The sequence below is a fragment of the Pristiophorus japonicus genome, unplaced genomic scaffold (assembly GCF_044704955.1).
Source record: "Pristiophorus japonicus isolate sPriJap1 unplaced genomic scaffold, sPriJap1.hap1 HAP1_SCAFFOLD_89, whole genome shotgun sequence".
In the NCBI taxonomy this organism is placed as follows: Eukaryota; Metazoa; Chordata; class Chondrichthyes; family Pristiophoridae; genus Pristiophorus; species Pristiophorus japonicus.
In genome coordinates this window covers 1742600-1764944 of record NW_027254813.1, presented here as the reverse complement: position 1 = coordinate 1764944, position 22345 = coordinate 1742600, and positions in this window count along the sequence as shown.

Here is a 22345-nt window from a genome sequence, read left to right as displayed (position 1 = left end):
TATCCTTATTATGTGGGAAATTGTGTTAGGGAAATTGATGGAATTGAAGGCCGATAAATCCCTGGAGCCTGATAGTCTGCATCCCAGAGTACTTAAGGAAGTGGCCCTAGAAATAGTGGATGTATTGGTGATCATTTTCCAAAAGTCTATCGACTCTGGATCAGTTCCTATGGACTGGAGAATAGCTAATGTAACACCACTTTTTAAAAAAGGAGGGAGAGAGAAAATGGATAATTATAGATCGGTTAGCCTGACATCAGCAGTGGGGAAAATGTTGGAATCAATTACTAAAGATGAAAAGCAGTGACAGGATCGGTCCAAGTCAACATGGATTTCTGAAAGGGAAATCATGCTTGACAAATCTTCTGGACATTTTTGAGTGGACAACGGAGAACCAGTGGATATAGTGGACTTGGACTTTCAAAAGGCTTTTGACAAGATCCCACACAAGAGATTGGTGTGCAAAATTAAAGCACATGGTATTGGGCGTAATGTACTGACATGGAAAGAGAACTGGTTGGCAGACAGGAAGCAGAGTCGGGATAAATGGGTCCTTTTCAGAATGGCAGGCAGTGACTAATGGGGTGCCACAGGGCTCAGTGCTGGGACCCCAGCTCTTTACAATATACATTACTGATTTAGATGAAGGAATTGAGAGTAAAATCACCAAGTTTGCAGATGACACTAAACTGGGTGGTGGTGTGAGCTGTGAGGAGGACGCTACGAAGCTGCAGGGTGACTTGGACAGGTTAGGTGAGTGGGCAAATGCATGGCAGATGCAGTATAATGTGGCTAAATGTGAGATTATCCACTTTGGGGGCAAAAACACGATGGCAGAATATTATATGAATGGCGGCAGATTAGGAAAAGGGGAGGTGCAACAAGACCTGGATGTCATGGTACATCAGTCATTGAAAGTTGGCATGCAGGTACAGCAGGCGGTGAAGAAGGCAAATGGCATGTTAGCCTTCATAGATAGAGAATTTGAGTATAGGAGCAGGGAGGTCTTACTGCAGTTCTACAGGGCCTTGCTGAGGCCTCAGCTGGAATATTGTGTTCAGTTTTAGTCTCCTAATCTGAGGCAGGACGTTCTTGCTATTGAGGGAGTGCGGCGAAGGTTCACCAGACTGATTCCCAGGATGGCTGGACTGACATATGAGGAGAGACTGGATTGACTGGGCCTTTTTTCACTGTAGATTAGAAGGATGAGAGGGCACCTCATAAACATATAAAATTCTGACGGGACTGGAGAGGTTAGAAACAGGAAGAATGTTCCCGATGTTAGGGAAGTCCAGAACCAGGGGACATAGTCGAAGGATAAGGGGTGAACCATTTAGGACTGAGATGAGGAGAAACTTCTTCACTCAGAGTGTTGCTAACCTGTGGAATTCCCTACCGCAGAGAGTTGTTGATGCCAGTTCGTTGGATAAACTCAATAGGGAGTTAGATGTGGCCCTAACGGCTAAAGGGATCAAGGGGTAGGAGAGGAAGCAGGAAGAGGGTACTGAGGTGAATGATCAGCCATGATCTTTTTGAATGGTGGTGCAGGCTCGAAAGGCCTAATGGCCTACTCCTGCACCTATTTTCTATGTTTCTATGTTTCTATGGGCATTGCTCTTTGATGGTAGCTTGGGTACCAATGTATTTCCCACTCATATTTGAAGCATTATCATACAATTGACCGCAGCAATATTGTGGGTCGATCCTGTTCTCATCCAGAATTGCCAGTATTATTTCTGCTATTTTTTGTCCCATATGGCCGATTATCGGCAAGAACTTAAGGAACCTTTCCTCAGGACCAGTCGTTACAACTAGGCAGACGACAAATGTCAGCTGATCTGAGTGTGTGACATCTGGCGTTGAATCAACAGATATTAAATAGAACTGGGGGATTGGGTGGGCAAGCCTGCAGTGTCCCATCCTAGGGCAAGGAATTGCTGGCCAGCCAGGCCCAGCACTCACCTGTGCGAACCCTGCCTGTATATCTGATGCCCAAATACAATGACTTTGCTCCCGGGGCAGAGTCTCGCTTGACGGGAGCACAGAGCAGTGAATCAGGCATTGAGGGCCAGCGCACCTAACCCGTGGCTCTCCCCAATATCTCACCGTTAAAATCAATACCCGGGAATAATCAGGAACACAAGGTATCCAGCGTGATGACCTCCGACCTGCGCTGTCACTGGGCGAGACGCAGAGCCAGGATGGGAGAGCCACAATGTCGGTACTAGAAACACTTGGGATCTCTGAGTGATGATGGCATTTAGTTTTTGGCTGGTTTTTTTAGCCGGTGTCATGGTGAAGGCCAATAGACACAATTGGGTACCCCACTGATGCAGGCAAACGGACATCCAGACTGAAGGATGAACCATTCTAATGTGCACTGATTGAGTGAGGATCAATAGTTGATGATCAGGAAAACACACGGGCTCGAATTTCCTCTCAAATTGCCCATTTACCGTCCAGTTACCACCCGTTTTGATAAAAAATGGAAATTAGCACCCGTTACCGCCGTTACCGCCCCCGATTAGCACCGGCGGTAAATTGGGCCCACCATTACCCGCCGCTACCACCCAGTCAACGCCGTTACCGCCCTCGATTAGCGCCGGTGGTAACTTGGGATGCCCGTTACCACAGTTACCGCTCCCGATTAGCGTGGCGATAATTTGGGATGCCCGTTACCACAGTTACCACCCCCGTATAGCGTGGTGATAATTTGGGCCACCCATTACCGCCGCCGATGCTGCAAAGCCCCCGCCCACTTTGCAGGTCCCAAACAGTCGGAAAACTCCCTCCCAGCCCGAAATTCCATTAAAATGTTAACGCTGCGCTGGATACCGCCCATTGCTGGAGGACTGACCTGACTTGGGCCCAGCGACATCACTCCCTCCATTTTGCTGCAGCTTCACAGTGGCCCAGAAGATGGTGGATAATGAAGAAAAGCCATTGTTGATGCAAATGTAATGAAATGTGCTGTACATATTAACAGATATGTGAGGTTTGTTCAACATGACCAGCACTACTGTACTGAAGTGATTCTATGCGGATAATGAACTTTTGTATCATTTTGAATGTGATTGGTAGAACTTTTCTTCAGTCGGCTTTGGGCTGACATATATGCGGAGTTCCTGCTATAAATCGGATGTGTGTTCGCTGATTGACACTTGAACTCTGTGGTGGACGGAACATCACCTCACCAACGTGTAAACATTGTATCAGCAAGTCTATGAAGGATTGTGACCTGTAAAAGCCTTGCAAATGATTGGACAGTGCAGTCAAAAAGTTCTCCTATTCTAACGGCTATTCAAAGAGACTCGTTGTCTCAGACCCACACCAGGCACAGAATTAAATCCCAGTACAGGATTGGAGAGAGAAAGGGGCTCACTGTCCCACACCGAGGGGGGAGGGGTTGTGTCCACGCAATGGGGGCTCATCCAAGTGTATACATAACGGCCCGAGGGGGGCAGGGGGTCATTGTGTGTACATAACGGCCCGAGGGGTGGGGGGTCACTGTGTGTACATAATGACCCGAGGGGGGGGGGTCACTGTGTGCACATAACGGCCTGAGGGGGCGGTCACTGTGTGTATATAATGACCCGAGGGGGGAGTGACTGTGTGCACATGACGGCCTGAGGGAGGAGTGGTCACTGTGTGTACATAATGACCCGAGGGGGGGAGTCACTGTGTGTACATAATGACCCGAGGGGGGAGGTCACTGGGTGTACATAACGACCCGAGGCGGGAATCACTGGGTGTACATCCAAGTAACCAAACTTCACGCGGCTTTACAGTGTGGCCGTGGGGCTATCCAGCTGTAGCAGGCGTCACACTGTAATGTATGCCCCGGTGAGGATGCTCACAGGTTGCTGGAGCTGTTGCATTGTGAGGGGCTGACCCAGTTACGTGATGTTCACAAGACTCAGGGAAACCCCAGTCAGTTGGGTCTGGGCCATCCAGGATAAGGTCTGAGTTTACAAGGGACGCCCTCAATCACACATTTACAGTTGTCTTTCATAAAAGTTGTCAATGTCCCAGGAGTGAGTGAGACACAGTACAATAATGGTTTCAGTGAATGAAATTTTATCTAAAAGTATCAATTTTTTAAAACGTCAACAAAGTAATAAAATGACATATTTTTGAAGAATATAAATTCTCACAGAAACAAATATTATAAAGAACAAACAACAACAGTATAAACAGCACGGAAAAGACCCTGCCCCCTCCCACAATTCTACCTGCGCCCACCTTTCCCAACACCTTTCCCCAATCCCCCCTGACCCTTGACCCTGACCCCCTCCTGCTCCTCCTCCCACTAACAATCCCCCTGGCCCTGCCCACGTGGGGACCACAACATTCTGCACCAGCACAGCACCTCCATTTATTATTGTTATTATTCTTTTTCACATATATGATTATTATTACTTACATTATGAGTTATATTCTTATATAATATTATATAATTGTGAAAATTGTAAAGAATGCTCAGAAATCCAGCAAATGCTCCCAGCTCCTCGCCAACGGACATCCAAACGCTCCCAGCCTCCCTCCCAACTCTTCTGCCCCCACTCCCCACTCCTCTGCCCCCACTCCCCACTCCTCTGCCCCCACTCCCCACTCCTCTGCCTCCACTCCCCACTCCTCTGCCCCCACTCCCCACTCCTCCGCCCCCACTCCCCACTCCTCTGCCCCCACTCCCACTCCTCTGCCTCCCTCCCAACTCCTCTGCCCCCACTCCACACTCCTCTGCCCCCACTCCCCACTCCTCTGCCCCCACTCCCCACTCCTCTGCCCCCACTCCCCACTCCTCTGCCCCCACTCCCCACTCCTCTGCTCCCCACTCCCCACTCCTCTGCTCCCCACTCCCAACTCCTCTGCTCCCAACTCCTCTGCTCCCCACTCCTCTGCTCCCCACGCCCCACTCCGCTGCATTCCTTCCCCACTCCACTGCCTTCTCTCCCCACTCCCCTTCCCCACTCCTCTGCCCCCCTCCCCACTCCACACTCCTCTGCCTCCCCTCCCCACTCTCACTCTCACTCTCCCCTCCTCTCACTCTCACTCTCCCCTCCCCACTCCTCTCACTCTCCCCTCCCCACCTCTCTCACTCTCCCCTCCCGACTCCTCTCACTTGCACTCTCCCCAGTCCTCTCACTCTCCCCTCCCCACTCCTCACTCTCCCCCTCCCCATACTTCTCACTCTCCCCCCCACTTCTCACTCTCCCCCCCCACTCTCCCCCTCCCCCACTCTTCTCACTCTCCCCCTTTCCCTACTGTCCCCCCCTCTCCCCCACTGTTCCCCTCCCCCTCCCGCTCCCCACTCTCTCCCACTTCCCCCACTCTCCCCCTCCCCCCACTCCCCCCCACCCACTCCTCTCACTCTCCCCCTCCCCCCACTCCTCTCACTCCCCCCCTCTCCTCACACACCCCCCTCCCCCCACTCCTCTCACTCCCCCTCCCCCACTCCTCTCACTCTCCCCCTCACTCTCGCCCTCCCCCCCACTCACCCCCTCCCCCCCACTCCCCCCCTCCCCCCAACTCTCCCCTCCCCCCCACTCCTCTCACTCTCGCCCTCCCCCTCCCAGCCCCCCACACCTCTCACTCTCCCCCTCACTCTCGCCCTCCCCCCCACTCTCCCCCTCCCCCCCACTCTCCCCATCCCCTTCCCACTCCTCTCACACATTCCTTCTCCCCCACTCACTCCTTCTCCCCTCCCCCCACACTCACTCACTCGTTCTCCCCCCCACTCACTCACTCGTTCTCCCCCTCCCCGCCCCCACTCACTCACTCGTTCTCCCCCTCCCCCCACTCACTCACTCGTTCTTCACCTCCCCCCCACTAACTCGTTCTCCACCTCCCCCCCACTCCCTCGTTCTCCCCCTCCCCCCACTCACTCGTTCTCCCCCTCCCCCCCACTCTCTCGTTCTCCCCCCCACACATTCGTTCTCACCCCCCACTCACTCATTCTCCCCCACCCCGCACCCCCCACACACACGTTCCCCCCCACTCACTCGTTCTCCTCCTACCCCGCAACTCACTCGTTCTCCCCCTCCCCCGCACTCACTCGTTCTCCCCCCCCACTCACTCATTTTCCCCCTCACCCCTCACTCACTCGTTCTCCCCCTTCCCCCCCCACTCACTCGTTCTCCCCATCCAACCACCCATTCACAGTTTCCCCCCTCCCCTTCCCATTCACTCGTTCTCCCCCTCCCCCCACCCACTCATTTCCCCCACCCACTCACTCGTTCTCCCCCTTCCCCCCCACTCACTCGGTCACCCCCTCCCCCCTCACTCACTCGTTCTCCCCATCCCACCATCCATTCACAGTTTTCCCCTCCCCTTCCCATTCACTCGTTCTTCCCCTCCCCCCCACCCACTCATTCTCCCCCCCACTCACTGGTTCTCTCTCAACTTCCACCCCCGACTCACTCATTTCCCCCCCACTCACTCGTTCTCCCCCTCACTCACTCGTTCTCCCCCACTCTCCCCCTCCCCCCACTCTCCCCATCCCCTCCCCACTCCTCTCACTCACTCCTTCTCCCCACTCACTCCTTCTCCCCCTCCCCCCACACTCACTCACTCGTTCTCCCCCCCACTCACTCACTCGTTCTCCCCCTCCCCGCCCCCACTCACTCACTCGTTCTCCCCCTCCCCCCACTCACTCACTCGTTCTCCACCTCCCCCCCACTAACTCGTTATCCACCTTCCCCCCACTCCCTCGTTCTCCCCCTCCCCCCCACTCACTCGTTCTCCCCCTCCCCCCCCACTCTCTCGTTCTCCCCCCCACTCATTCGTTCTCCCCCCACTCACTCATTCTCCCCCACCCCCGCACCCCCCACACACACGTTCCCCCCCCCACTCACTCGTTCTCCTCCTACCCCGCAACTCACTCGTTCTCCCCCTCCCCCCCACTCACTCGTTCTCCCCCTCCCCCCCACTCACTCGTTCTCCCCTCCCCCCCACTCACTCGTTCTCCCCCTCCCCCCCACTCACTCGTTCTCCTCCTCCTCCCCACTCTCTCGTTCTCCCCCCCACTCATTCGTTCTCCCCCTCCCCCCACCACTCACTCGTTCTCCCCCTCACCCCTCACTCACTCGTTCTCCCCCTCACCCCTCACTCACTCGTTCTCCCCCTCCCCCCCCCCACTCACTCGTTCTCCCCATCCAACCACCCATTCACAGTTTTCCCCCTCCCCTTCCCATTCACTCGTTCTCCCCCTCCCCCCCACCCACTCATTTCCCCCCCCACTCACTCGTTCTCCCCCTCCCCCCCACTCACTCGTTCACCCCCTCCCCCTCACTCACTCGTTCTCCCCATCCCACCACCCATTCACAGTTTTCCCCCTCCCCCTCCCACTCACTCGTTCTCCCCTCCACTCACTCGTTCTCCCCCTCCCCCCCCACTCAATCGTTCTCCCCCTCACCCCTCACTCACTCGTTCTCCCCATCCCACCACCCATTCACAGTTTTTCCCCTCCCCTTCCCATTCACTCGTTCTTCCCCTCCCCCCCACCCACTCATCCCCCCCCACTCACTCGTTCTCTCTCAACCTCCACCCCCGACTCACTCATTTCCCCCCACTCACTCGTTCTCCCCCTCACTCACTCGTTCTCCCCCACTCTCCCCCTCCCCCCCACTCTCCCCATCCCCTCCCCACTATCTCACTCACTCCTTCTCCCCCACTCACTCCTTCTCCCCCTCCCCCTCTCACTCACTCACTCGTTCTCCGCTCCCACTCACTCACTCGTTCTCCCCCTCCCCCCACTCACTCGTTCTCCATCTCCCCCCACTCACTCGTTCTCCCCCTCCCCCCAACTCACTCGTTCTCTCCCTCCCCCCCACTCACTCGTTCTCGCCCCCCACTCACTCTCCCACTCCCCTCCCCCCACTCACTCGTTCTCCCCCTCCCCCCAACTCACTCGTTCTCTCCCTTCCCCCTCACTTACTCGTTCTCCCCCCCACTCACTCGTTCTCCCCCTCCTCCACCACTCTCTCGTTCTCCCCCCCCCACTCTCTCGTTCTCCCCTCCTCCCCCACTCTCTCGTTCTCCCCCCCACTCACTCGTTTCCCCCTTCTCCCCCACTCTTAAGTTATCCCCCCCCCACTCACTCGTTCTCCCCCTCCTCCCCCACTCTCTCGTTCTCCCCCCCACCACTCACTCGTTCTCCCCCTCTCCCCACCACTCACTCGTTCTCCCCCTCCCCCCCACCAACTCGTTCTCCCCCCACTCACTCATTCTCCCCTCCCACTCACTCGTTCTCCCCCTCCCCCCCACTCACTCGTTCTCCCCCTCGCACTCACTCATTCTCCCCCTCACTCACTCGTTCCCCCCCTCCCCCCTCACTCACTCGTTCTCCCCATTCCACCGCCCATTCACTCGTTCACCCCCTCCCTTTCCCATTCACTCGTTCTCCCCCTCCCCTCCACCCACTCATTCTCCCCCCCCACTCACTCGTTCTCCTCCCCTCCACCCACTCATTCTCCCCCCCACTCACTCGTTCTCTCCCTCCCCTCCACACTCGACTCACTCGTTTCCCCCCCACTCACTTGTTCTCCCCCTCACTGTCGCCCGCCCCACTCTCCCCCTCCACCCCACTCTCCCCATCTCCTCCCCACTCCTCTCACTCATTCCTTCACCCGCTCCCCCTCTCACTCACTCACTCGTTCTCCCCACCCACTCACTCACTCGTTCTACCCCTCCCCCCCACTCACTCATTCTCCCCCTCCCCCCAACTCACTCGTTCTCCCCCTCTCCCCGACTCACTCGTCCCCCCCTTCCCCCCACTCACTCGTTCACCACATCCCCCCCATTCACCCTCCACCTCCCCCTCCCCCCACTTACTCGTTCTCCCCCTCCCCCTCCCACTCACTCGTTCTCCCTCCCCACTCAATCGTTCTCCCTCGACCCCTCCCAATCACTCGTTCTCCCCCTCCCTCCCCACTCACTCATTCTCCCCCACCCCCCAACTCACTCGTTCTCCCCCTCCCCCCCACTCACTCGTTCTCCCCCCCACTCACTCTCCTCCTCCCCCTCCTCCCCTCCCCCCACTCACTCGTTCTCCCCCTCACCCCCACTCACTCATTCTCCACCTCCCTCCACTCACTCGTTCTCCCCCTCCCCCCCCACTCACTCGTTCTCCCCCTCCCCCCACTCACTCGTCTCCCCCCCACTCACTCATTCTCCCCCTCCCCCACTCACTCTTCCATTCCCCCCACTCACTCGTTCTCCCCCTCGCCCCACTCACTCGTTCTCCCCCTCACCCCACATCCGAATCACTCGTTCTTCTCCTCCTCCTCCCCCTCCCCTCCACTCACTCGTTCACCCCCTCCCCCCACTAACTCTTTCTCCCCCTCCCCCCCCCACTCACTCGTTCTCGCCCTGCCCCCCCACTAACTCGTTCTCCACCTCCCCCCCCCCACTCACTCGTTCTCCCACTCCCCCCCCACTCACACGTTCTCCCCCCCACTCACTCGTTCTCGCCCTCCCCCCCCACTCACTCGTTCTCCCCCTCCCGCCCCACTCACTCGTTCTCCCCCTCCTCCCCACACACTCGTTCTCCCCCTCCCCCCACTCACTCGTTCTCCGCCTCCCCCCACTCACTCGTTCTCTTCCTCCACACCCACTCACTCGTTCTCCCCCTCCCCCGCACTCACTCGTTCTCCCCCTCCCCCCAATCTCTCGTTCTCGCCCCACACACCAATCACTCGTTCTGACCCTCCTCCCCCACCCACGTGTTCTCCCCCTCGCCCAATTACTCGTTCTCCCCCTTCCCCCCACCCCCCCATTCTCCCCCTCCCCGCACTCACTCGTTCTCCCCCCTCCTCCCCACTCACTCATTCTCCCCCTCCCCCCCACTCATTCCTTCTCCCCCCCCCACTCACTCGTTCTCCCCTCCCCCCACTCACTCGTTCTCCCCCTCCCCGCACTCACTCGTTCTCCCCCCCACTCACTCATTCTCCCCCTCCCCCCCACTCATTTGTTCTCCCCTCCCACTCACTCGTTCTCCCCTCCCCCCACTCACTCGTTCTCCCCCTCCCCGCACTCACTCGTTCTCCCCCCCACTCACTCATTCTCCCCCTCCACCCGACTCATTCGTTCTCCCCCCTCACTCACTCGTTCTCCCCCCCACTCACTCGTTCTCCCCCTCCCCCCACTCACTCGCCTTCCCCCCACTCACTCGTTCTCCCACTCCCCCCCACTCACTCTTCCATTTCCCCCACTCACTCGTTCTCCCCCTCCCCCCACCCCCCCCCACTCGTTCTCCCCCTCGCCCCACTCACTCGTTCTCGCCCTCCCCCCACATCCGAATCACTCGTTCTTCCCCTCCTCCTCCCCCTCCCCTCCACTCACTCGTTCTCCCCCTCCCCCCCACTAACTCGTTCTCCACCTCTCCCCCCACTAACTCGTTCTCCACCTCCCCCACACACACACGTTCTCCCCCCCACTCACTCGTTCTCGCCCTCCACCCACTCACTCGTTCTCCCACTCCCGCCCCACTCACTCGTTCTCCCCCTCCCCCCAACTCACTCGTTCTCCCCCTCCCCCCCACTCACTCGTTCTCCCCCTCCCCCCACTCACTCGTTCTCTTCCTCCACACCCACTCACTCGTTCTCCCCCTCCCCCGCACTCACTCGTTCTCCCCCTCCCCCCAACCTCTCGTTCTCGCCCCACACACCAATCACTCGTTCTGACCCTCCTCCCCCACCCACTAGTTCTCCCCCTCGCCCAATTACTCATTCTCCCCCTTCCCCCCACCCCCCCCCCTCATTCTCCCCCTCCCCCCACTCACTCGTTCTCCCCCTCCCCCCTCTCACTCGTTCTCCCCTCACCCCCACTCGCTCATTTCCCCCTCCCCTCCACGCCCCACTCACTCGTTCTTCCCCTCACCCCCCATTCACTCGTTCTCCCCTCCCCCCCACCCCCCATTTACTCGTTCACCCCCTACCCCCCACTCACTCATTCTCCCCCTCCCCCCCACTCACTCGTTCTGCCCATCCCCTCCAGTCACTCGTTCCCCCCCCCACTCACTCGTTCTCCTCCTCCCCCCACTCACTCGTTCTCCCCCCCACGCACTCGTTCTCCCCCTCCCCCCCAACCCCCACTCACTCGTTCTCCCCCTCCCCTCCAACTCACTCGTTCTCCCCCTCCCCCCCACTCACTCGTTCTCCACCTCCCCCCCACTCACACGTTCTCCCCCCCACTCACTCGTTCTCCCCCTCCCCCCACTCACTCGTTCTCCCACTCCCCCCCACTCACTCATTCCCCCCCTCCCCCCCACTCTTTCATTCTCCCCCCCCACTCACTCGTTCTCCCCCTCCCCACTCACTCGTTCTCCCCCTCCCCGCACTCACTCGTTCTCCCCCCCACTCACTCATTCTCCCCCTCCCCCCCACTCATTCGTTCTCCCCTCCCGCTCATTCGTTCTCCCCTCTCACTCACTCGTTCTCCCTCCCACTCACTCGTTCTCCCCTCCCCCCATCCACTCGTTCTCCCCCATCCCCCTCACTCACTCGTTCTCCCCCACCCCCCTCACTCACTCGTTCTCCCCCCCCACTCACTCGTTCTCCCCTCCCCCCACTCACTCGTTCTCCCCCTCCCCGCACTCACTCGTTCTCCCCCCCACTCACTCATTCTCCCCCTCCCCCCACCCGCCACTCGTTCTCCCCCTCCCCTAATCACTCATTCTCCCCCTCCCCCCCACACCCCACTCACTTGTTCCCCCTACTCACTCGTTCTCCCCACCACCCCCACTCACTCATTCTCCCCCTCCTCCCCCACTCACTCGTTCTCCCCCTCCCCCCCACTCACTCGTTCTCCCCCTCCACACCCACTCACTCATTCTCCCCTTCCCCCCACTTACTCGCTCTCCCCCACCCCCTCCTCCCCCACTCACTCGTTCTCCCCCTCCCACCCCACCCCCGACTCACTCGTTCTCCCTCTCCCCCCACTCACTCTCCCCCTCTCCCTCCCCCACTCACTCATCCTTCCCCTCCCACCACCCCCTCTCGTTCTCCCCCCCTACTCACTCATTCTCCCCCTCCCCCCCCACACCCCACACACTTGTTCCCACCCCACCACCCCCACTCACTCGTTCTCCCCCTCCTCCCCCACTCACTCGTTCTCCCCCACCACCCCCACTCACTCGTTCTCCCCCTCCTCCCCCACTCACTCGTTCTCCCCCTACCCCCACTCACTCGTTCTCCCCCTCCCCCCCACTCACTCATCTCCCCCTCCACACCCACTCACTCATTCTCCCCCTCCCCCCACTTACTCGTTCTCCCCCTCCCCTCACTCACTTGTTCTCCCCCACCCCCTCACCCCCTCACCCCCCACTCACTCGTTCTCCCTCCCCACTCACTCGTTCTCCCCCTCCCGCCCCACCCACTCGTTCTCCCCCTTCCCCCCACCCACTCATTCTCCCCCTCCCCCCCACACTCACTCGTTCTCCCCCTCCCCCCCCACTCACTCTCCCCCTCCCCCTCCCACCACTCACTCGTTCTCCCCCTCCCCGCACTCACTCTTTCTCCTCCTCCCCCCACTCACTCTTCCCCTCCCCCCACTCATTCGTTCTCCCCCTCCCCCCCACTCACTCCCCCCCCACCCCCCACGCACTCCCACTGCCCCACACCCCCCCACCCACTCTCTCCCTCACCCCCCACCCACTCCCTCCCACCCCCCCACCCACTCCCCCCTCAATCTCCCCTCCCCCCACTCCCTCCCCACCTCCCCCCCCGACTCCCTCCCCTCCACTCCCAGCCCCTCTCCCACGGAGACGCACCAACCTCTGCAGATTCAAACTGTTGAGTGCGGTCCTTCTGTTGCCTGTGCATGCGCGGGTCAGCTTTGACCCCGGAATGGCGGGAGAATGGCGGGAGAATGGCGGGAGAATGCGCAGACAAGCGTTTGCGGCCCTGTCACACAACGGTTCAGCTTCCCTTTACACAGGAAAGCTGATCGCGACTTTGGCCCCGCTGCGCTCCGCTCCCGCACCGCATCGCCGCCGCCGACATGGACCGTCCGAAAACCTCGGGAGCGCGCACCAGCAGCATTCCGGCCGTGGGAAAGACCCAACCGCGCCAATACCGCGTAGGATCGGGCGCGGGCGATCTCCAGGCAATTTCTAGCCCACAGGCAGCTTATTTATGAAGGGTATTGGTAGAAAGTTAGATTACACAATAAACACTGAGAAAGGCAGAAATCGACCAAGGGAGGGTTTGCAGCCATGTTTGGTAGTGACAGAGAATAATTAGACAGTGCTCCCCACACAGCCCACCCACTCCTTGCAGATGGATATGAGGTTTTGAAGTACGCGTAGTTCTTTGTGGACTCTGCTTTCTGCTTCACCAAACTGAGGATAAGAGAGGATTCCCTGAGACAGGTGGGTGAACATGTTGGTGGTACAACAAACTGTACCAAGGGGTGGTGGGCGCTGGGTTTGTGCCCACAGCAAGTCCTCAATCGTCACTGGGCTGTCGGGGAGGGAGGGGATCTGACAGGAGATAGACCCTTCCCCACAGGGAGTAACACCCCTCCCCCGACCACTGCCGGTTTAATGTGGGCGGGCCCGGGGGGATTGCAGCCAACCTGCTCATAGGAGGTGGGGGGTTCATTTAAATATTATAATGCGGCTGGCATGCCTCAGATTTAACCTCCATTTCAAATGTAACCCTGGCTGGTCGGGTTTCTCAGGCCTCGGGGAATCAACCAGCGAAAGTACGGCGAGACCTGCTGGATCCAGGAGGTAAGGGCCGATCCAGCATCCCTGCCTCACCCACAACCCCGCCCCATGATAGGAGACCTCCCCCAAGGCCTCCAATCCACCTCCGAGGGCTCCCATCCCCCCTATCCCACAGGCCTCGCATTACCCCCATGAGGCCTACAAATCCCCTCCTCCCCCGAAGTTTCCGATTACCCCACGAGGCAACGATTCACACCTCGCCCCCGCCCATCCCGGCCTGCCATTCTTACAATCCCCCTCCCCCGATACCCCGCCCAGGATCACTCCCTCCTCCCCCTCCCCCGATTCCCCGTCCAGGATCACTCCCACTCCCCCTCCCCCGATGCCCCGCCCAGGATCACTCCCTCCTCCCCCTCCCCCGATGCCCCGCCCAGGATCACACTCCCTCTCCCTCCACCCCATGCCACGGCCAAATCCCTTCCCCCTCCCCTTATCCCCTTTTGCCTATTTTGGGTCTGCGAATTTTTGGACTTCAGACTTATTTCCAAACATAATACGAACGCAATCATTACAATAATTTTGTTCTGACGGTCCCTAATACATGTAGAGGTATCGCATCGCCTTGGCTGCTTTCGTTCTGACATCTTGCTCGTGATCTGACAGCAAGGCAATAATCTGCATACAAATCTGAGCTGCAGACTGTGATGTGTAATAATGCGGTGGGTCATTGTACATGAGGAAAGCGAGGGATGTCAGTGCGTTCCCTCTGACCGCAGGAAGCACATTCCTTAGGAAGGCGGCACAGCTCCTTATGTACAAGGGGATCTGGTTGTCCAAGTCTTTGGCAATGTGCCTGAAGATGTTGCTTAAATAGTTCTCATAATCCAAGGTGGTCTCCTGCGAGGAAAGTTCTTGGAACATCTTGGATATGTTTGCTGACTCCATTACTGGAGCGTAGGAATTCAGCACGGATTTGCGGACGTTGGTGACTTCAATGCTCTCAGCGTTGAGATGTAACAACAAGCGGATCAAGGTGGACTTGATGTGCTCCATATGTGGAGGGTTCATTTCCACACTTCCAAATCTTATTAGCTTGCCAAGAACGTTAAACGCCGCAGCTCTCATTGTCTCATGCTGATGTTCCAAGTAAGGCTGAACTGCCAGTGCCACATCACCAAGAATGGGATTTGTATAATCCTCCTGGAGCTGACCCAGAACTTTGCACATGCTCGACATTGCCTCAACTGCAATGAGATTCTCGGGTTTGGACTTTTGGTCAATCACAGGTAACATTGTGGACAACAGTTTGGTGCAGTATGTGTCTATCCGTTGAGAAGCTCCAATTGCAGCATTTCCCAAACCTTGTACAGCGAGCCATTGGACAATTGGGGACTCATCAAGCAAACATCGAAACAAACTCTCCAGAAGTGTATCCATCAGCAACAAGTCCCACACCAAGGAATGATTTAAAAGCTCCCCAAAGTAGGCAGCTATTGTGATCCTCTGACTCCCTCCTATGTTGACAAGGCAAGGAGTGAGCTGCTCCACAATGCTGATCAGATGCGGGGCAGCACACGCGGTCAATGTGCTTGCCAGCAGTGTAACCCCCTCATGGTGCTTTCTTGGGCTCACGATGAGATCCCAACCTTCCATTTCTCTCATGATGCGATCATCTCCCTTTCCCTGTGACAGGACAGCTCGAAGAATCTCAGCTGAGTAATGGCAAGCATCGGCATAATTCAGTCTTAGAGCAGGGCCGAAGGTGTTCCCAGCCTTTGGAATTGTCAGAAAGTTGGTCGGAAAGCGAACCCAGACACTGAAGCTGAGATGAATCAGAAGGGTGCTGACTAACTGGGGGTAGAGAATGTTTATCACGTGCCCTGAGTCAGGCTCACATACCACATCACGAAGAGCACAGAGGACAGCTAAAGACTGCTGAGTTGCTGAATCTTTTGTATCTGTGACATGGCAATATCTGCCATCATTATACAATGATTTGATGTTGTTCAGTAAGAATTTGGCCGGTGCTAATGCATTACGTGTCAGGAGGGATCGCCATATGTCACAAATATATCCATCAAATGGAATGGGGTAAGTGAGGAGAGCGGACAAAACTGCTGGCAGATGGTGTGAGGCCAGAATGGAGATTGAATGCGTCACTGCATTTCTCACCCGCGGCTCAGTAATTGAACGCAAGTGATGGCTCAATACTTTGATTGTTCCCCAAACGTCTGCAAGGGTGGTTCCACGTGTTGTAATGAGGACATTTGTCACAATAGAAGCTGTGCAGGAAATGTTCCGGTGTTTTTCTGTCAGCCCTTTAAAGACCGTGAAGAGTAGAGTGTTCAACTGCTCATGGGCTATGCACTTGGATAAAACGTTACCGACAGCAGTGCAGGTTTGAAAGAGGGCCTGACTGGTAAATTGCTTCAATCCGCCTTTGATGGCTTTCAGATGCTCCACTTCCTTATCTTGATGACCCACTGGAAAGCCTTCAAGGTGTAACTGGATATACAGCAATCCATACAAGCTTTTAATGGCTGCCTCCCTTACAACATGCGATGGATCTGCACATTGAAGCCTCACACATCCAATAATCCTCACCAAGTTATGGGATGGCACCTTATTGCTAACTTGCAGTTTCTCCAGGTAAAATGTCACCAGCTGTAAAGTGCTCTCCATTGCTTTTCTCGCTCATGGTCCCGTGTGGATTGGATCTCAGTCTCCATGGTTTTAAATACAGAATGAAGCCCATCAGGAGACAGATCCAAAAGTAAACATTGCTTCACGAGACCCTGCACCGAGGCCATTGTGTCGGTGTGAAGCTTCTGTCTCTCTGCCATGTCCATGTTTGTACTTTGGTCGGCAGTGCTGCTCTCCCAATCTGGCAAACTGAAGACACGATTCAAACAGATGCTAATCAGCTCATTCTCACTGCTCAGTGAAGGCTGCAGTTTGATGAGGGCTGCACAGGCGTCCATGGCAGACTTTCGAACCCAAGTGCTCAATATCTCCTTTGGTTCGGCAGTGATCAGCTCCTGCATGCAACTCAGCAATTCTGCATTTCTGCTCAGAGTGTAGGGTGGGTGTTCTTCGCTGGGTTGGAGAGCTTTAGCCAACAGTGTCACAGTGTTTGTCAAACTTAATTTCAGTTTCAAGTCCTTCACCTTGGATTTCAGTCCAAACATCTTGGTGTTGAAAAGGCCCAGCACATTGTGCAGAATGTCGGTCTCGATTCTGGGCAGAATGAGGTCCCGAGGACAACGTGACATAATCTGCCCATAGCATAAAATGAGCGTGCTTTTAACTTTCATTATGTGATTGTCAACCTGGTGAAAGGGACTTGATATGCACAAACGATTGAACTCCATGAAAGCCTTCAGTGTGATGAGCGTGGTATCTAAGTGTGTTACAGCACAGTCACCAATTCCAGCGGCTACCCTGTCTCTCTCGAAATCTTCATTGTGCTCAACACTCTGAAGCATCTGATGAAGACTTTTACTGATGATGTCTTTGTCTTGGGTCAGTCGGAGCACTCTCCCTAAACACTTGTACAGAAAAGCCCTCTCTGTTGGATACAGTCGATAGGTGTGAATGCAGTGTGTCATTTCTGCAATGAGCTGGGTGATCCACATCTTATCCGCGATTGCCTCCAGAGTCTGGGACACAACCCCCAACAGTTTCTCTTCCCACTCATTCTGGAGATTGGGCTTCTCTGAATTCTCCTCCAGAAAGTTACATAACATTGGGAATTCCTTGTCCCATACTCTCACTGTTGCTGGGTGGATGTCAATTGCCAGGAGATATAGTAAGCCCAGAGCAGGAACACCTCTGCCTTTTCCATGGCACAGAGAGGAAGACACAATCAATAGCCGCGTCAGCAGTGTACGAGGCTCAGGAAGATTTGGATAGCCCTCGTAATTAAGAACAAATTGTGTATTGCTGGCCATCAGTCTCTTTATTCCAACGCAATATGAGGAACCACAGACTATTGTAAAGGCTTCAGTGTACTTTACTGTGATCACAAACTCCAGTAGGTAGGACCAGAGGACATCGCCAATCGGTAAAGTTCCCACCATCAATTTCAGCAATCCTTCGCACTGTCTCCTTAAATCCTTATCCGTAACCACGGCCGCCATTACGCTGCAGAACTCCTATTCGCTTTCAGTACTCTCCTCGTTCTCCTCGGTGGGCAGAGCATACTGTTGGATGATAAATTCCACCAGCTGCTTTCCTCCCTCTCGCTCCAAGTAATTGTGACAGGCCATGGTGTATATTACCTGGGCAAGGATTCCCTTCACTCTGTTACTCCCAGTTAAAAGTGATCGTCGCACACAATTCAGAATCTGATCCTTCTGACTCTCCATGTTTGAAGGGACAGTATCGAGAAGGTACTTCAGCACGGCCAGTGCCCCGAGTTGAATTTGCTCATTGTCAATTGCCAGTTGCATCCGAAGGATCTCTAGTATCTGGCTTGTAAATGCCGGAGCTAGAACTCTGAAGCAGCAAAGGATTTCATTTAGCTGCTTCTCAGAAAAGGTGTTTTGGGGTTGTTCCATCACAATACAGATCTGCTCATGGAAAGTGATCAGCAGAATCTGCATTTGTGTCACGAGTACGTAACTGTTCCTCTCGATGGCAGTGCGCAGGACACTGCACAGACACCGAGTGAGAGAAACATGGGGAAAGGTTTCCTGGTACACAAAGAGAAGGGTTGGAATTAAGCTGGGGAGCTCCTTGTCCAGTTTGTCATTGGGTAGTAGCTGGATTATCTGGGCGACTGTTTCTTGTATTGCTCTGCTCACCTTGGGCTATTTCATGGGCAGCCAGGAATTCAAAAGCAGATCGTAAGCCGCAGAAATCTCATGAAAGAACATCTTCTTCTCAAGTTTAGGTTTTCTGGTCCCCTCTGGGTTTGACAGGTACATTTGAATGCTCTCACTAAAAAGCCCCAATGAAACACAGAGAGTCCACTTCATTTCCCCATCAGTTACTCCATGCAGTGTGGGGAGCATGTTTCTCAAGACAGGCTTGAGCCGAGGTAACAAGCAATGCACGTTTGCTCTACACAGCCTTGCCAGTGTCAGCACCACGTCGAAGTATGCTTGGGTCCATGGTTGGCACCCCGACTCGATGTGCTTGAAAATTTCAATGGGAAACCTGGCACCCAGACTAACCAGGAGGCAACTTGCCGCTTCCTGATGGTCAACATGCTCTGATCTGATCATGTTCATCAAAGCCAAGTTGCTCAGTTTTTTAGCCAGCCGTGTGTGTAAGTGTCCAAGGTTATCCTTTATTACCAACGTCATCGCCGTTAGTAAGGCCCAACGTGGGGCCGGCCGCAACTTGTTTTTGGTCAGATACTTATGGCAGTACGTAAGGACGTATTTATGATTGATCCTTCCCAGTTCTTGCAGTGACTCAGTTAATCTCATTGGAACAAAGTCATCTTCATCAGAAAACAGACTGATAATCATGGCCATCGAACACTTTATTCTGTTTGTCACCATTTTGCTGGAATTCAATCACTTCTGTTGTTTCACACAATTTGTCCTAGTGATAAACAGACTTGTAACAACACAGAGCTCTCTGCTTTTACTCACCGATTATCACCAGTATTGCTGTTGTTATGTTGTCGATTTGATATTTCGACCTTTATTTGTCTCGACCCGAACACGGGCTCTTTCTCTCCTGTGAATGGAACTTCTCACACACAGAGATGTCCGTCCTATGCAGACCTTTCTTTGTAGATTCCTAATTCGATGGTCTTGAATTAATTTAATGCTTTAACGCTTTTGGTTGATTGCTTTGAAAAAAATTCTTTGAAAAACTCTCTCCCTCCTTCTCCTCCTGGTCAAACACAAAGTTTAACTGCTGGATAACCAAGCAGCCGACAGCTTTATGTGGAAAAGGCACCGTGTCATTATTTCCTGCTTTTGTGAAGTCACGAATTTCATTGTGACGCCTTGTGACTCGAGCTGTCACATGACCAGCCAGGTGATGACCTCACTGGTGAGGGTGAGCTCACAATTGATTGAGTCGTGTATCTATGGGTTGATTGTTAAACTGCTTTTACAATGATTGTTCAGAAAGCTAATGATCAATAATACGGATTGAAGTGTAGAATGTATCAATGTGTGTTGCTGACAGGGTGCACGGACACTCCATGCCTCAGATTCCCATTATGAGCTCCCAACGGGTGAAACTTAACACTGGGAGTCTGAGCCTGTAATATCTCCCTTACACAGCACCATTGCCGGGGTTCAGCTCCAAGCATTAACCATGGGCTATATGGATTGCAGTCAGGTGTATCAGTTATACCAGGGTTTCAATTCTTTCTCCGAGCGACTATTGGCCACGCTGCCCACCTGCAGCATCAGAAATGGTTGTGACCCCATCAGAATGGACCAATAGTGTAAGGGTGAGCCCCAGAGCACGCACAGCAATGTTTGCTCATCTCTGTCCTCATTTCTGCAACTGTGCTTGAGGTAGATTCATAAGAACATAAGAACATAAGAAATAGGAGCAGGAATCGGCCATAAGTCCTCTCAAGCCTGCTCTGCCATTTAATCCGATCATGGCTGATCCGATCATGGACTCAAGCTCACTTCCCTGCCCACTCCCCATAACTCTTTAGTCCCTTATCGGTTCAGAGACTGTCTATCTTTGTCTTAAATTTATTCAATGACTCAGCTTCCACAGCTCTCTGAGGCAGCGAATTCCACAGATTTACAAACCTCAGAGAAAATAAATTCCTCCTCATCTCAGTTTTAAATGGGCGGCTCCTTATTCTAAGATTATGCCCCCTAGATCTAGTCTCTCTCATCAGTGGAAACATCCTCTCTGCATCTACCTTGTCAAGCCCCCTCATAATCTTATATGTTTCGATAAGATCACCTCTTATTCTTCTGAATTCCAATGAATAGAGGCCCAACCAACTCAACTTTTCCCCATAAGACAAGCCCCTCATCTCCGGAAGCAACTTTTTCTGAACTGCCTCCAAAGCAAGTATATCCTTTCTTAAAAATGGAAACCAAAACTGCATGCAGTATTCCAGGTGTGGCCTCACCAAAACCCTGATAAACTGTCGCAAAACTTCACTGCTTTTATACACCATCCCCTTTGCAATAAAGGCCAAGATTCCATTGGCCTTCCTGATCACTTGCTTTACCTGCGTACAAACCTTTTGTGTTTCTTGCACAAGTACCCCCAGGTCCCGCTGTACTGCAGCAATTTGAAATTTTTCTCTATTTAAATAATAACTTGCTCTTTGATTTTTTTTTCTGCCAAAGTGCATAACCTCACACTTTCCAACATTATACTCCATCTGCCAAATTTTTGCCCACGCACTTAGCCTAACTATGTCATTTTGCAGGCTTCTTGTGTCCTCCTCACACATTGCTTTTTTTCCCATCTTTTTATCGTCAGCAAACTTGGCTATGTTACACTCAATACCTTCTTCCAAGTCATTAATATAGATTGTAAATAGTTGGGGTCCCAGCAATGATCGCTGCGGCACTCCCCTAGTTACTGATTGCCAAACCGAGAATGAACCATTTATCCCGACTCTCTGCTTTCTGTTAGTTAGCCAATCCTCTATCCATGCATATATATTACTCCCAAACCCCTGAACTTTTATCTTGTGCAGTAACATTGTATGTGGCACCTTGTCAAATGCCTTCTGCAAGTCCAAATACACCAAATGGACTCCAACATTTTCCCAACCACAGATGTTTGGCTAACTGGTCTATAATTTCCTGCTTTTTGTCTACCTCGCTTTTTAAATAGGTTCATTACATTTGCACTTCTCCAATCAGCTGGGACCTCCCCAGAATCCTGGGCATGTTGGTAAATTACAACCAATGCATCATCTATCCCTGCCTTTACTTCTCTTAAGACGCACTCGATCCACTTCGAGTGTGCATCGACTACGATCAGGAACATTTTCTCCATGAACGGGCCCGCATAGTCTACGCGAATGCGTGACCATGGCCTGGTGGGCCAAGGCCATGGGCTGAGTAGAGCCTCCCTGGGGGCATTGCCCAGTTGGGCACACATCGTGAACTTGCGAATCCAGTGTTCCAGGTCTGAGTCAATCCCCGGCCACCATACATGTGACCGGGCAATGGCCTTCATTAACACGACGCCAGGCTGCTCGCTGTGGAGTTCCCTGATGAATGCTACCCTTCCTTTCTGGGGCATGACTACCCAGCTGCCCCATAACAGGCAGTCGGCTTGAATGGAGAGCTCATCCATCCGTCTCTGAAACAGCCTGACTTCCTCGGGGCACGCCCTGTGTGCGGGCGCCCAATTCCCAGTCAGGACACATTTCTTTATCATGGATAGGAGGAGGTCCCTGTTGGTCCAGAGTTTGATCTGTCAGGCTGTGATGGGGGTGCCCGCAGTGTCAAAAGCCTCAACGGCTAAGACCATCTCGGTGCTCTGCTCCAACGCCCCCATGGTGGTGGCCAGTGGGAGCCTGCTGAATGCGTCAGCGCAATTTTCGGTGCCTGGCCGGTGCCGTATGGTGTAGTCATATGCAGCGATCGCTGTATGCGAGCTGACGCGTTAGCGTTGACAACCTTGGTGTCAGACAACAGGGATGTTAACGGCTTGTGATCCGTCTCTAGCTCGAACTGTCTGCCGAAAAGGCACTGGTATATCTTTTTCACACCG